Here is a 17,707-nt window from a genome sequence, read left to right on the forward strand (position 1 = left end):
ACATTTGTAATCACCCAGTTACGGTGTGATGTTTGGTAGCACACAAAGTGTTCCTCCGGTATTCGGGAGTTGCATGATCTCATAGTCACAGGAACATGTATAAGTTATGGAGAAAGCAATAGCAACAAACTAAACGATCATTGTGCTAATATAACGGATGGGTCAAGTCAATCACATCATTCTCTAATGATGTGATCCCGTTAATCAAATGACAACTCATGTCTGTGGTTAGGAAACATAACCATCATTGATTCAACGAGCTAGTCAAGTAGAGACATACTAGTGACATTCTGTTTGTCTATGTATTCACACATGTACTAAGTTTCTGGTTAATACATTTCTAGCATGAATAATAAACAATTATCATGGTATAAGGAAATATAAATAACAACTTTATTATTGCCTCTAGGGCATATTTCCTTCACATATTCCATAGACAACTCTTGGATTTTGCCGCTAAAGGGAATTTTATTGAAATTGATCTCAGTATTGCGTATGAGATTATAGAGGGAATAGTAGGAGTAATATACTCACAAAAGGGACCACATCATACTCAAGAAGGAACCCAAGTATTTGAGAAACTATGTGAAGTAACTAAAAGTTTGCAAAAATCTCTTGAACCACTTAAAAATGTTAGCGGGAACCTTCACCACATGAATATGTTGATCACTCTTTGCAATAAGCGGTTGGATGCTTTAGATCTAGAAATCTACGAGTATGAAGGGAAGCATAAGGAACCTCCCGGATCCGAGAATAACCCCATTAAAAAGATAAAAATCAAAGATGACAATACCTAGATCTATTCTTGCTTTTATGCCTAGCTAGGGGCGTTAAATGATAGCGCTTCTTGGGAGGCAACCCAATTTTATTTTTGTTCTTTACTTTTTGTTCCTGTTTGGTAATAAATAATTTATCTAGCCTCTATTATGATTATGTTTTTATGTTTTAATTAGTGTTTGTGTTAAAGCCTTTAGGATCTTCTTGGGTGATTGTTGTTCGTTCTTGCTGATAAAAACAGAAAGTATGCACTCACGAAAATAATTGTCGTTTTTTTCCAGAGAGCGATAAAATACCAATTCCAACTGCGGTAGATCAGTATACAAATTTTCCTGGTATTCCTAATTTTATAGAATTTTTGGAGTTACAGAAGTATTCGAAACCTTTAGATTTCTACAGACTGTTCTGTTTTTGACAGATTCTGTTTTTCGCGTGTTGTTTGCTTATTTTGATGCATCTATGGCTAGTATCGGGGGGTATGAACCATAGAGAAGTTGGAATACAGTAGGTTTAACACCAATATAAATAAATAATGAGTTAATTACAGTACCTTAAAGTGGTGGTTTATTTTCTTATACTAACGGAGCTCACGAGATTTTCTATTGAGTTTTGTGTTGTGAACTTTTCAAGTTTTTGGGTAAAGATTTGATGGATTTTGAAACAAGGAGTGGCAAGATCCTAAGCTTGGGGATTCCCAAGGCACCCCAAGGAAAAATTCAAGGACTACCGAAATCCTAAGCTTGGGGATGCCCCGGAAGGCATCGCCTCTTTTGTCTTCGTGTATCGATAACTTTACTTGAGGCTATATTTTTTATTCACCACACAATATGTGTTTTTCTTGGAGAGTCTTGTTTAATTTGAGTCTTTCCTTTTTAGTTTACCGAAATCATCCTTGCTGTACACACCTTTTGGGAGAGACACACATGAATCAGAATTTATTAGAATACTCTATGTGCTTCACTTATATCTTTTGAGCAATACAATTTTGCTCTAGTGCTTCACTTATATCTTTTTAGAGCATGGTGGTGGTTTTATTTTATTGAAATTATTGATCTCTCATACTTCACTTATATTATTTTGAGAGTATTTTATAACAGAATGGTAATTTGCTTTGGTTATAAAATTTGTCCTAATATGATGGGCATCCAGGATGGGTATAAACAAAACATTCATATAATGTGCGTTGAATACTATGAGAAGTTTGATACTTGATGATTGTTTTGAGACATGAGGATGGTGATATTAGAGTCATCCTAGTTGAGTAATTGTGAATTTGGGAAATACTTGTGTTGAGGTTTGCAAGTCCCGTAGCATGCACGTATGGTAACCGTTGTGTAACAAATTTGAAGCATGAGGTCTTTCTTTGATTGTCTTCCTTATGAGTGGTGGTCAGGGACGAGCGATGGTCTTTTCCTACCAATCTATCCCCCTAGGAGCATGGGCATAGTGCTTGGTTTTTGATGACTTGTAGATTTTTACAATAAGTATGTGATTTCTTTATGCCTAATGTTGAGTCCATGGATTATACACACTCTCACCCTTCCACCATTGCTAGCCTCTCTAGTACCGCGCAACTTCCGCCGGTACCATAAACCCACCATTTACCTTCCTCAAAACAGCCACTATACCTACCTATTATGGCATTTCCATAGCCATTCTGAGATATATTGCCATGCAACTTTCCACCGTTTCGTTTATTATGACATGATCCATCATTGTCATATTGCCTTGCATCATCATGTAGTTGACATCTTATTTGTGGCAAAGCCACCGTTCATAATTTTTTCATACATGTCACTCTTGATTCATTGCACATCCCAGTACACCACCGGAGGCACGCATATAGAGTCATATTTTTGTTCTAAGTATCGAATAAATAGAAGTGTGATGATCATCATTATTAGATCATTGTCCCATGTGAGTAAATAAAAAAAAGGAGAAAGACAAAATAAAAAAGGGAAGGCCCAAAAAAAGAAAAAAAGGGGAAGACAAAAAATGAGAGAAAAAGAGAGAAGGGACAATGCTACTATCCTTTTTCCACACTTGTGTTTCAAACTAGTGATACGTCTCCAACGTACCTATAATTTTTGATTGCTCCATGCTATATTATCTACTGTTTTGGGCAATATTGGGCTTTATTATCCACTTTTATATTATTTTTGGGACTAACCTATTAACCGGAGGCCCAGCCCAGATTTGCTGTTTTATGCCTATTTTAGTGTTTCGAAGAAAAGGAATATCAGACGGAGTCGAAACGGAACGAAATCAACTGGAGAAGTTATTTTTGGAAGGAAACACACCTGATGGACTTGGACCCCACGTCAGGGGAGACACGAGGTGCTCACGAGGGTGGGGGCGCCCCCCTAGGGCGCCTCCCTGTCTCGTGGGACCCCCGTGGCTCCTCCGACGTCCTCCCTGCACCCATATATACCCACGTGACCTAAAACTTCCAGAACACAACATAGATCGGGAGTTCCGCTGCCAGAAGCCTCCGTAGCCACCAAAAGTCAATCTGGACCCTGTTCCGGCACCCTGCCGGAGGGGGGAACCCTCACCAGTGGCCATCTTCATCATCCCGGCGCTCTCCATGACGAGGAGGGAGTAGTTCTCCCTCGGGGCTGAGGGTATGTACCAGTAGCTATGTGTTTGATCTCTCTCTCTCTCTCGTGTTCTTGAGACGATACGATCTTGATGTATCGCGAGCTTTGCTATTATATTTGGATCCTATGATGTTTCTTCCCCCCTCTTCTCTCTTGTAATGAATCGAGTTTCCCCTTTGAAGTAATCTTATCGGATTGAGTCTTTAAAGACTTGAGAACACTTGATGTATGTCTTGCCGTGGATATCTATGGTGACAATGGGATACCACGTGCCACTTGATGTATGTTAAGGTGACCAACTTGCGGGTTTCATGACATTGGGAACCTATGCATAGGGGTTGGCACATGTTTTCGTCGTGATTCTCCAGTAGAACTTTGGGGCACTCTTTGAGGTCCTTTTTGTTGGTTGAATAGATGAATCTGAGATTGTGTGATGCATATTGTATAATCATACCCACGGATACTTGAGGTGACATTGGAGTATCTAGGTGACATTAGGGTTTTGGTTGATTTGTGTCTTAAGGTGTTATTCTAGTACGAACTCTAGGGCTGTTTGTGACACTTATAGGAATAGCTCAACAGATTGATTGGAAAGAATAACTTTGAGGTGGTTTCGTACCCTGCCATAATCTCTTCGTTCGTTCTCTGCTATTAGTGACTTTTGAGTGACTCTTTGTTGCATGTTGAGGGATAGTTATGTGATCCAATTATGTTAGTATTGTTGAGGGAACTTACACTAGTGAAAGTATGAACCCTATGCCTTATTTCCTATCATTGCAATACCGTTTACACTCACTTTTATCACTTGCTACCTTGCTGTTTTTATTATTTCAGATTACAAATACCTTTATCTACTATCCATATACCACTTGTTTCACCATCTCTTCGCCGAACTAGTGCACCTATACAATTTACCATTGTATTGGGTGTGTTGGGGACACAAGAGACTCTTTGTTATTTGATTGCAGGGTTGCTTGAGAGAGACCATCTTCATCCTACGCCTCCTATGGATTGATAAACCTTAGGTCATCCACTTGAGGGAAATTTGCTACTGTCCTACAAACCTCTGCACTTGGAGGCCCAACAACGTCTACAAGAAGAAGGTTGTGTAGTAGACATCAACTAGCACCATGATCTTCATGATAGAGAGTCTCTTATTTTGTCACTTTCATATACTAGTGGGAAATTTACATTATAGAACCTGGCTTGTATATTCCAACGATGGGATTCCTCAAATGCCCTAGGTCTTCGTGAGCAAGCAAGTTGGATGCACACCCACTTAGTTTCTTTTGTTGATCTTTCACAAATTTATAGCTCTAGTGCATCCGTTGCATGGCAATCCCTACTCACTCACATTAACATCTATTGTTGGGCATCTCCATAGCCCATTGATACACCTAGTTGATGTGAGACCATCTTCCTCCTTTTTGTCTTCTCCACAACCACCACTCTATTCCACCTATGGTGCTATGTCCATGGCTCACGCTCATGTATTGCGTGAAAGTTGAAAAGGTTTGAGATTACTAAAGTATGAAACAATTGCTTGGCTTGTCATCGGGGTTGTGCATGATTTGAGTATCTTGTGTGACGAAGATGGAGCATGACCAAACTATATGATTTTGTAGGGATGAACTTTCTTTGGCCATGTTATTTTGAGAGGACATAATTACTTTGTTAGTATGCTTGAAGTATTATTATTTTTATGTCAATATTAAAATTTTGTCTTGAATCTTTCGGATCTGAACATTCATGCCACAATAAAGAAAATTACATTGATAAATATGTTAGGCGCATTCCACATCAAAAATTCTGTTTTTATCATTTACCTACTCGAGGACATGCAGGAATTAAGCTTGGGGATGCCTGATACGTCTCCAATGTATCTATAATTTTTGATTGTTACATGCTATTATATTATTTATTTTGGATGTTTAATGGGCTTTAATATGTTCTTTTATATAATTTTTGCGACTAACCTATTAACTGGACGCCCAATGCCAGTTTATGTTTTTTTGCTTATTTCAGTGTTTCGCAGAAAAGGAATACCAAACGGAATCCAAATGGAATGAAACCTTCGCAATGATCTTTCTTGGACCGAAAGCAAACCAGGAGAGTTGGAGTGGAAGTCTGGAACTCCGTGAGGCGGCCATGAGGCAGGAGGGCGCACCTAGAGGGTAGGCGCGCTGTAACACCCCGGGTGTCACGCTACAGTAAACTCCTGTTAATGGTGCCACATCATCATAATTAATTTTTGATAATCATCACTTCGTTCCAAACCGACCTCGAATTCAAATTTAAAAGACAAGTCAAATTATTATTTCTTCTAACGGTAAAATAAAAATGTTCGTTGGGTTGCAAATATTCACTAAGGAATATTCATGTAGAAACCAACATCATTTGCCTCACAGATAAATTCCTAGGAAGTTAGTAACGGTCCAACAACAATTATTTTTGGCCTCTTTAAAATAAGCAAATATCTATGAATTTCTGAATGCTGTAAAACCTTGTGTGTGGTCTTAGATTATTGCATAGCATTTATGTGTCAAGTTACATATATAGCAAAGTTCATTCAGCGGACAAGCTAATTGAAATCAATAGCAAAATTGAAAGCAGAATAGATTATGTAAACAAGAGAAGGACTATTGGTACTGGGCCCAACTGCATTAGTGGATTAGGCCCAGCCCGCACCCCCACTCATCCCCAATCTCCTACCGCAGGGAGGCAGGGGATCGTGCCGGACATCCGACCGGCCATGGCCGCGCCATGGCGCGTGCCAGCCATCCCCCGGTCTTATTGGAGTATAAGGCCGAGCTCCCAAACCCCCCAGCGAACCCTACCCTCAATCCCTCTTCCCCGCGCCGCTTCCTTCTCTCCCGAGCAAAGCCGTCGCCGCCGCTCACTATAGCCATGGCCATCGGCCAACCCTCCCCGACCCAAGGTGTCCAGGAGTGTAAGACAATAAGTTTTGGGAACCAGCACAACCCTCTAGGGGTGGCTTATCTCATTATATATAATGGTTGTGTTACAATACGTACATAGGTACAAAAGTTATACATAGTCTAACACCCTCCCTCAATCTTAGCCACTTTCTAAAGAACTGAGAAGGGTAAGATTGCGCCTACAAGCCTCAAACTGTGGCAGTGGTAAAGGCTTAGTGAAGATGTCTGCAAGTTGATCCTTAGACGAGATAAACTTGATCTGGAGTTGCTTCTGTGATACACGTTCCCGTACAAAGTGATAGTCAACTTCAATGTGTTTCGTTCGGGCATGAAATACTGGATTTGCAGAAAGGTATGTAGCACCGATGTTATCACACCAAAGAATAGGAGGCTGTGGTTGAGACAAACCCAACTCCTGAAGCAAAGACTGCACCCAAATAATCTCTGCAGTAGCATTAGCCACAGCCTTGTACTCAGCTTCAGTACTGCTACGTGACACAGTAGCCTGTTTCCGAGCACTTCAGGCGATCAAATTAGAGCCAAAGAATACTGCATAACCCCCCGTGGATCGCCTGTCATCTGGGCTACCAGCCCAATCTGCATCAGAGAAGGCCGAAAGGACCCGAGAGGAAGTCGGCCGAATATGCATACCAAAAGTCAGAGTGAACTGAACATAACGAAGAATGCGTTTAACAGCAGCCCAATGAGTATCTCTGGGAGCCTGAAGATACTGACAAACCCTGTTAACAGCATAAGAGATATCTGGTCTTGTGATCGTCAAGTACTGAAGTCCACCAACAATGCTTCTGTACTCTGTGGCATCCGCAGGAGACAAAAGCTCACCATCAACAGCTGTTATCTTGTCGGTAGACGACATGGGTGTGGTGGTCGGTTTGCACTTCAGCATACCGGCTTTTTGTAACAACTCCAAGGAGTACTTCTTCTGCGTAAGGACAAGACCAGTAGCACGAGAAGTGACCTCAACTCCAAGAAAGTAGTGAAGCTTCCCAAGATCTTTGACCGCAAAATCAGCACCAAGAGAGCAGACAAGAGCATCAGCAGCATACTGAGAAGAGCTGACAAGGATAATATCATCGACATATACCAAAAGATACATAGTGACTTCTGGCTTCTGTAGAAGAAATAATGAAGTGTCAGTAGTGGACGGCACAAACCCATGAGCACGAAGGGCAGAGGCAAGGCGGGCATGCCAGGCACGAGGAGCTTGCTTCAAACCATATAGTGCTTTGGAAAGACGACAGATATAGTCAGGACGATCAGGATTAGAGAAACCAGGCGGCTGTTTCATATAAACCTCTTCCTCCAAAAATCCATGTAGAAAGGCATTCTGCACATCAAGTTGACGAAGTGACCAACCACGAGAAACAACAATGGAGAGAAGAAGCCGAATAGTGGTAGGCTTGAAGACATGACTGAAGGTGTCCTCATAGTCAAGACCATGACGCTGCCGAAAACCGCGAGCAACAAGTCGCGCTTTGTAATGCTCAATAGATCCATCCGAATGCTTCTTCACTTTGAATACCCATTTTGAGTCAATAACATTTACCCGTGGTGGTGGAGGAACGAGAGTCCATGTCTTGTTACGAAGAAGAGCATGAAACTCCTGCTCCATAGCCTCTCGCCAATGTGGAATGCGCAGGGTAACCTGATATGAGCGAGGCTTAGAAGATGGATCCGCAACAGCAGCAGCCAAACAAGCAGCCAACCAAGCAACCGTACCATCCGTACGTTCCTTAGGTTTGAAAATGCCACTGCGACTGCGTGTATGTGGTCGAGACACAGGAACCACCGAGGTCGACGGAGCAGCCTGCAACGGGCTGGAGGACGGCGACGTTGATGAGTCAGCCGGTGACGAGGAGCCAGGCACGGTAGCCTCGGACTCAGTCGGCGAAGAAGGCCGGCCCACCGGCGAAACCGGCAGAGCAGACGAAGCAGCTAGCGACTCCGGCATCCCAGACCGGGCTGATGGCGAGCTCGGCATAGTGGGCCGTGGCGCGGCCGGTGTCGCGGGCCGATCCGCTGATGAAGGCGACGTGAGGACCCGAGCCGCGGGCGAAGACGGCGTGACGGGCCGAGCCACGGGCGACTCGGCGGCCGCTGGTGAAAAAGGCCGAGCCGCTGGAGACTCGGCGATCACTGGCGTAGCAGACTGAGCAGTGGAGATGCTCGGCGCGACGGGCTCGTCGGGTGACCATGCATGGGCACGCGAATCGATGCCATGCAACATAGGGCGATCGACGTGCCCACCAGAAGACGACGATGATGATGGTGAATCCTCCAACAGCTCCAAACGAGCTCCACGTCCGGTTCCTGCACCATGGTTAGGTAACAGCAAAGGAGAGTATGCAACATCATCAAATTGGTCAGAAGCAACAGAGGATGAATGCAGGGATGGTGGTTCGATAGTGGACACAGGAAGGTTGGCAAAGGGAAAAACATGCTCATCAAACACGACGTCCCGAGATATATAGACACGATTAGTGGGAACATGAAGACATTTGTAACCTTTATGAAGAGAGCTATAGCCAAGGAAAACACACTTCTTAGAACGAAACTCAAGCTTGCGCTTGTTATATGGACGAAGATGCGGCCAGCAAGCACACCCAAATACCTTGAGAAAGGTATAATCAGGTTGTTCATTAAGGAGAACCTCAATGGGAGTCTTCATGTTTAAAACACGAGTAGGAGTACGGTTGATGAGAAAGCATGCAGTGGTGAAAGCATCACTCCAAAACCGAAACGGAACAGATGCATGGGCCAAAAGAGTAAGACCAGCTTCAACAATATGACGATGCTTACGTTCGACTGAACCATTCTGCTGATGTGTATGTGGACATGCTAAACGATGAGCTATCCCAAGCGACTGAAAGAAGGAGTTGAGGTTGCGATACTCGCCCCCCCAGTCCGACTGGACATGAACAATTTTGTGCTTGAGAAGACGTTCAACATGTTTTTGAAACTGAACAAAAATATCAAAGACATCAGATTTGCGTTTAATAAGGTAAAGCCAGGTAAAGCGACTATAAGCATCAACGAAACTGATATAGTAATTATGACCACTGACAGAAGTCTGAGCAGGACCCCATACATCTGAAAACACAAGTTCTAACGGATGTTTCACCTCACGACTGGACTCCGAAAAAGGAAGTTGATGACTCTTCCCCTGCTGACAAGCATCACACACTGCTACATCTTTATTACTAGACAAACTAGGAAGCTCATGACGACGCAAAATATGACGGACAATAGGTGTGGCCGGTTGACCAAGACGAGCATGCCACTGTGACGGAGAGACCCAAACTCCACTAAAAACGCGAGCGACGCCAGAATGCTCCAGACGGTAGAGGCCCTGGCACAACCGCCCACTAAGAAGAATGTCCCTCGTGCCCCGATCCTTAATAAAAAGATCAAAAGGGTGAAATTCACAAAGTACATTATTATCACGTGTGAGTTTAGGAACTGAAAGAAGATTGCGGGTCACAGATGGAACGCGAAGAACATTGCGAAGCTGAAGACTCCTATTGGCATGTCTAGTGAGAAGAGATGCTTGACCAATATGAGAGATGTGCATACCTGCTCCATTGGCGGTGTGGATCTTGTCGGAGCCATGATAGGGTTCACGAGTGTGAAGCTTCCCCATCTCGCTGGTCAGATGCTCTGTCGCCCCAGAGTCCATGTACCAGTGTGGATCGATGGAGTAGGACTGAGTGTGTCCCTGGTGCTTCTGCGGCGCGGGACGATCAGCCATGGCGACCTGACGGGCATTGTTGCGTGTATCTTTGCCGTCATTGCCAAGACCAAGGAAGCTTCGCTGGAAGCGCTTATGACACTTGGAGGCCCAGTGCCCATCGCGGCCACAAAGCTGACACACACGTGGACCGCCAGCCCCCGGTAAGGTCGTAGTAGGTGGGGGGGCCGAGGCGGGCGACGGTGGCAGCCCCAAGGGAGACCGGGGTGATGAAGAAGAGCGGCCACCCTTGGTGGCGACGTTGGCCGAGAGAGAGCCAGTGCCCCTGGTGCGGCGAGTCTCGACCCGTTGCTCAGTGAGAAGAAGACGAGAGAAAACCTCGTGTGCCAACATGGGTGTCGAGTTACCCCGCTCGTTGATGATCTCGACTAAGGCATCATACTCCTCATCAAGACCATTGACAATAAACGAGTTGAACTCGGAGTCGGTGAGGGGCTGTCCAATGGAGGCCAATGTGTCGGCAAGGCCCTTGACCTTGTTGTAGAACTCAGTGGCCGTGGAGTCAAGCTTCTGACACTCTCCAAGCTGACGACGGAGTGCAGAGACACGAGCCTGGGACTGCGCTGCAAAGGTGCGCTCAAGAATGATCCAGGCCTCATGAGACGTCTTCGCGAAGACAACAAGACCGGCAACTGCCGGCGAGAGCGACCCCTAGATGGAGGAGAGGTTCGCCTGGTCCTGCCCCGTCCAGACGCGATGGGCCGGATTGTAGATCGGACCGTGCACGCTGTCTACCAGCGCGGGTGGGCAGGGAAGCGATCCGTCGATGTAGCCTAGCAGGTAGTGACTCCCCAAGAGCGGGAGAACCTGCGCACGTCAGAAGATGTAGTTGTCTGCGGAGAGCTTGATGGTGATGAGATGACCGAAGTGAAACGGCGACGGCGAAGACGATCCCATCGAGGAGGCTGCCTGGGGTGCAAACACCATGGAGGCAGCCGGAGGCACCGAAGCCGATGCGGGAGGAGGCGGGACCGCAGCCAGGGCGGGCGCCGCAAAGCTCGCGGCCGGTGCGGACGCCGCAAGGCCCGCGGCCGGGGCGGACGCCGCCAACCCCGCCAGCGGGGCGGTGTGATCCGCTCGCGGCAGGAGCGGCGGGACGACGCCTGCGGAATCCGCAGCGGACGGCGGCGCCGCGGTGTGGACCACGAGGTCACGCCCGAGCGAGGGCGCCGGCGGCGTGGAGAAGACGGAGCCGATGCTCCTTGTCCCGATCGGAGCCGGAACGGAGACGGCATCGAGCGGGAGGTTGAGCAGAGCCGCAAGAGAGGCCGGGAGGAAGCCCGCAGCAGTGGAACCGGTGGTGGCGGCGCTCGACATGGCGGCGGCGCGATCGGTGGCGCGGCGGCGGCGGTGAAGGCGGCGGCGGCTGCGGCGGCGGTGCGGGTATTAGGGTTTAGAAGCAGAAGCGATCGTAACCTAGCGTGATACCATGTAAGACAATAAGTTTTGGAAACCAACACAACCCTCTAGGGATGGCTTATCTCATTATATATAATGGTTGTGTTACAATACGTACATAGGTACAGAAGTTATACATAGTCTAACAAGGAGGACCCTCGTCTTCAACCACGTTTCCTGCGCCCGTGGATCCAGCTCGGGGAACCACGCCGACGCCGCCCTCATTAGTTTTCTCCGTCACGGCCACCGTGGCCTCGCCGTCGATGCCATCGCTGCGGTCCACCCCAGTCCTCCCCGAGCATGCCAACGGACTCAACGTGAGCTCCTCCCTCAGATCCCCTTTCCCCCCTTCGATTTGTACACCGTAGTGCCCGAGCTTCCGCGTACGTGTACGTGTGAGCGTACTGCCGCTGCTCTGCCTCTTCTCCTTGCGAGGTGCTGCTGCTCTTCACTGCTGCGTGACACTGCTGCAACTCTCCTACGCTAGCTGCCGCTGCTACTGCTGCCACTGTTTTGCTCTGTTGCTTGCCGCCGGGCTGTTCTGCTTGCCACAGCCTGCGCTGCTATCCGTCGCCGCTCGCTCCCTACCGCTGCCTACTATGCTGCTAGTGCTGATGTTGCCGCACACTCCAGAGTGCTACTCCTCTGTACGCAGCCACTCTTGGCTAGCCATAGCCGCCATGGCCTTTGTGTGATGCATGCTAGCCGGCGTGGCTTGAGCCACTTCCAAACGGCTGGCCATTAGATTAGGATTTAATCTTACTTAGTTAACCTAAAACCGGTATTAGTACTAACCTTAGATACTATTTAGTGTATGACTTATGGCCCCCATCACTAATTGGGCTAATTAAACAATCTGTCAAACAAATGGCCCTATGACACATGAGGCCCACTGTCCAGTTTTGACCAGTCAACCCAGGAAATGTTGAATATTCACCCTGTTGACTCAGCACACCCCTGGCCCCACTGTCAGCCTCTAGTGCACTGCTGGGTTCACTAGACCGGGTGCACCTAGTATTTTAGGTGTATTTTCGAATTAATATTAAATCCAGAAATTTTAGAAAATGTTCAAAACTTTGAAAATTAATATAAAATAAACCATAACTCGGATGAAAATAATTTATACATGAAAGTTGCTCAGAAAAACGAGACGAATCCGAATACTTCGGGAAAACATTCCCGGATGCTTCCCCTCATCATCTGTATCACCTAATACTGTATTAGGTCACCCCTAGCACCGCGTATTGCCATGTTATGCTTTGTGATGTTCTGATTGCTCTGTTATTTATTGTGTTCCCCCTTCGTTACTTCTTTCCGATAGACCCCGAGACCGACGCCGCTGCTACCCAGTACGACTACGGTGTGGACGACCCCTCTTTCTTGCCAGAGCAACCAGGCAAGCCCCCCCCCCCTTGATCACCAGATATCGCCTATTCTTCTTTACTACTTGCATTAGAGTAGTGTAGCATGTTACTGCTTTCCGTTAATCCTATTTTGTTGCATAGCCTGTCATTGTTGCTACAACTGTTGATACCTTACCTGCAATCCTACATGCTTAGTATAGGTTGCTAGTACTTCATTAATGGCCCTACATTGTACTCCGTCTGCCATGCTATACTATCGGGTCGTGATCACTCGGGAGGTGATCACGGGTATATACATACATATATATACACACTATACGGGTGGTGACTAAAGTCGAGTTGACTCATTGAGTACCCGCGAGTGATTTCGATGTTGGGGGCTGAAGGGCAGGTGGCTCCATCCCGGTAGAGGTGGGCTTGGGTTCCCGAAGGCCCCCGATTGTTACACTGTGGCGGAGCGACAGGGCAGGTTGAGACCACCTAGGAGAGAGGTGGGTGTGGCCCTGGTCGGCATTCGCGGTTATTTCTAAATAACACGCTAAACGAGATCTTGGTATTTGATCTGAGTTTGGCCACTGGCCTATAGGCACTAACCAACTACGCGGGAACAGTTATGGGCACTCGACATCCTGGTATTAGCCGAAGCCTTCGTGACATGAGCGACTGAGCGGCGCGTGCCGGGTTGGACCGCGTAATGCAACTTCCTTTGTAATGGAGGTTGCTAGGTCTGCTCTCCGGCCTCCCTCGCAACGTGCAGGTGTGCAATGGGCGATGGGCCCAGACCCCTGCGCCACAGGATTTAGACCGGCGCGCTGACCTCTCTGTTGTGCCTAGGTAGGGCTGTGACGTGTTGATCTTCCGAGGCCGGGCATGACCCAGAAAAGTTTGTCCGGACAAAGGGGATCGAGTGTGTTGGGAAATGTGGTGCACCCCTGTAGGGAAGTTAATCTATTCGAATGGTCGTGATCTTCGGTAACAGGATGACTTGGAGTTGTACCTTGACCTTATGACAACTAGAACTGGATACTTAATAAAACACACCCTTCCAAGTGCCAGATACAACCGATGATCGCTCTCTCACAGGGCGACGAGGGGAGGATCATCGGTTAGGATTATGCAATGTGATGTTACTTGGTGAACTTACCATCTACTCTCTTCTTCTGCTGCAAGATGGAGGTTACCAGAAGAGTCGTCTTTGATAGGACTAGCTATCCCCCTCCTATTCCGGCATTCTGCAGTTCAGTCCACTTATGATACCCCTTTTTCATTTGATACCAATGCATACATATGTAGTGTAGCTCCTTGCTTGTGAGTACTTTGGATGAGTACTCACAATTGCTTTGCTCCCCCTTCTCCCCCTTTCTATACCCGATTGCTGCGACCAGGCGATGGAGCCCAGGAGCTAGACGCCACCGTCGACAATGACTCCTACTACACTGGAGGTGCCTACTACTACGTGCAGGCCGCTGACGACGACCAGGAGTAGCTTAGGAGGATCCCAGGGAGGAGGCCTGCGCCTCTTTCGATCTGTATCCTAATTTGTGCTAGCCTTCTTAAGGCAAACTTGTTTAACTTATGTCTGTACTCAGATATTGTTGCTTCCGCTGACTCGTCTATGATCGAGCTCTTGTATTCGAGCCCTCAAGGCCCCTGGCTTGTAATATGATGCTTGTATGACTTATTTTTATTTGTAGAGTTGTGTTGTGATATCTTCCCGTGAGTCCCTGATCTTAATCGTACACGCTTGCGTGTATGACTAGTGTACGATTGAATCGGGGGCGTCACAAGTTGGTATGAGAGCCGACTGCGTGTAGGAATCCCCCTTCCACACTCCTTGGCCGAAGTCGAGTCTAGACATTACAAAACTTTCTACTAACATGGTTGTGTGCCTTACGGGCCCACATCGCCATTGGGTGGTATTAGGATCTTTTACTCCTCGTCTATACTCCGGGACTCCGATCTCTCTTCTATTCGGGATAAATGAATTTTGCTAAATCTAACATTAGGATCTCGTTATCACTTTCATCCGGAGAGCACCTTATTACTGATGATCGTCTGCTGCACTAGAAGACCCCGAAGATACTCTCCGCTTTTAACCTGAGAACTTGTGTTCATCGCGTTTGCAATTCCCCTTACACCGTCAAACCTTATGATAACTACATGCAGTTGTCATTCTTACATTCGTCCCCATTTAGTCTTGATATTACAAGATACCCCAAAATACTCGTCGTTGTTTCGATAATCCTTTGTGCCTACTGCCTTACAGTTCCTTGTCGCCTGAATACATCTACAACTAAACCCTCACACTTATTGAGGATTTGTTTCTCCCCAGTTGTTCAGGTGTTTCATAAAATTCTTCGAAATATTATCCGATCTTTCGAGAATCCTCTGCAGCCTATGGCTCTAGAAATTCTTGTCTGCCTGCATTATGGTTAAATCCAAATGCCTAGCATTATTCATTGACATCCTTTGCACTATAATTTTGAGACCATTGATTCAATATGATGCGGATGTTCGCAATCATCAGTCGCAATTAGAGTACATCCTTCCGACTCAGATGCCATTTTAAACATGAGCTGGATCTCGACCAATCAAATTGCCATCGATTGTACCTCTAAGGCTATTCAACTTATCCATTCCTAATTAGAGCATTGCTTCTGATCCCCTGTCTTGGAATTCATAATTCCTTTGCATTTGAGCTTTGAGTTAGTCAGTTGTTTCTATCATCTGATCCCCTTGCATTCTTTCTTCTTCTGATAGAGTACCAATACTCACATCAGCTCCGTTGTAGATCATCGGATCCATTGTTGGATTTCATCCGACATCGTCCTTATTATTTAGTAACCTTGGGAGTCTTTCCACATGTATATAATGCTTTTGGTAAATTGTATCCTCTGCCTTGTCAACCATGCTCTACTTTCGAGCTTGTGTTATTTACTCCTTAAGTTTGTGATATATGTTCCAAAGATGCCCCTATGGGTTGAACCTATGCCTTCCCTTAATCCGTGTGAACCGAAGGTTTACACAAGTCATACCCTTCTGGTGTTTTACCAGATATTTTTCTACCATACAACTTCTTCATAAACGAGAAGTGAATGAAAGGTTATGCATTGTAGAAGTGGGAGTCGACCTTGAACCTTGTGTTCATGCCCATGGACACGATGTAGATCTTATCATTAAAGCTTCTGTTAAATTAATTATTTCCTTGGTATAAGTTCATTTTACATTTGGGATCTGGCCCTTTTCAATCATGGTTCCGACCATGTTCTCCTTTAAATACCATTTCCTATGCAAGTTTAAGGACTTGTCTTCTGCATAGCAATACCCCAGCCTAACCTCTACTTTGATCTGTTGTCGAGTATTACCCCCCGGTATCTCGAGATTATTATGGAACTGCATAACCTCTTATGAGTTCTTCATCAAGTACTACATCCTCACTGATCCCAATTTTCATGGGCTCCGAGATTTTAAACATTCAAGGACACCGATAACTGAACCGCGCCCGCATTACGGTTCAACAACTCCAAGTAATCTTCTTTACTTACGAGTTTGTACCCGAACATGTCATTCCTAGCCTGTTTGGCTATATCTTTATCATGATAATTTTAGCTGTGCTACTTGGTCCTTATTCCTGGGCACCACTTTCGACGATGAGCTAAGCTTACGTCGATCTTCCTCGCCATATCATTACGCCTCGAACAGCAAGCTTGATTCCAATCTTTTGCTTCATCAGTCCTTTTGTTTGATGCAGTCGCTGTTCGGTTGCCTCTTCGTGGAGCCTCTCGACAAAATTTGTCATGATCATCGTCAACATTTTGACTCCTTCCTGGATATCAGTCTAATTCATTATGATAAGTGCCTTCCTTGTCCCTTGGTAATTGGAGTTACCATCGGCAACATTATTACCTTCCTCTCATCACAAACCTGTTCATGTTATGGACGCAACTTGCTATCCAGCTTAAGTTATGTCCTACCTTGGAGCACTATCGCATTTAATGTCAAGAATGTTGCGAGAAATTCACCACCCTTAAGAATTCTTGATACAAGTGATATTTATTACCATCACCATTCTTTTTTTGGTCCCCGTGTTGTTTCTAGCTAGAATACCACGAATGGTCTGTGATGTGTAAATTCTAAACTTCTAGCAACCCTATTGCTTTGAAGTTATTGGTCGATAGTTTCATTCTAAGTCTATTACTTATTGAATCATCATTCAAACATTGATCGTGCTACCTAGTCCAGATTTGCGGGTGCACCTTTCTATCGTTGTTCAATTGTGTATGTTTCCCTCGAGCCTACATCATTATATCATTTGATATTTGATCTGACTAATGATATCTCCTTGTTCACATAGTTGTGGAAATCCATCTTTTGAAAATCTCAATGAATTTTCGCTGATGCAATCGGCCACCTCCTCACCTCTCCTTGATTTAATGATGAACTCTTGTTTTGGAACTCGCTCCCATAGTTCATTTCCCGAGAATCTTACAATGTCATCCTGACAATTTGTGTTGCACCTTTCTACTCAGGCTTCCTGAATCTGAGTTATCCTAACACCAATCAGATCTGAATCTCGGCCAGATATGATGGTTGGGAGATATTTGCAAGAGTTATAACATTGGTCCTTATATATCGGTAAGGTGATGTCATCCTAGCACACCTGGCCGGAGGACCTATTGTTATCAGTTTCCTATTTAGCAAGGTTAACCATTCTTCCATGAGGAAATCGTAAGACTTATACTATATGTTGTTCCTGATGAATCCTTTGTGTATTCAAGTTCGATCTTGGCTTGAAGACCATGTCAATGCTATCTCGAAGCATGTCTGTGGTACTCCGATTTTCATTAAGAACATTCGAAC

Source organism: Triticum aestivum, chromosome 3A (genome assembly GCF_018294505.1).
Source record: "Triticum aestivum cultivar Chinese Spring chromosome 3A, IWGSC CS RefSeq v2.1, whole genome shotgun sequence".
In the NCBI taxonomy this organism is placed as follows: domain Eukaryota; kingdom Viridiplantae; phylum Streptophyta; class Magnoliopsida; order Poales; family Poaceae; genus Triticum; species Triticum aestivum.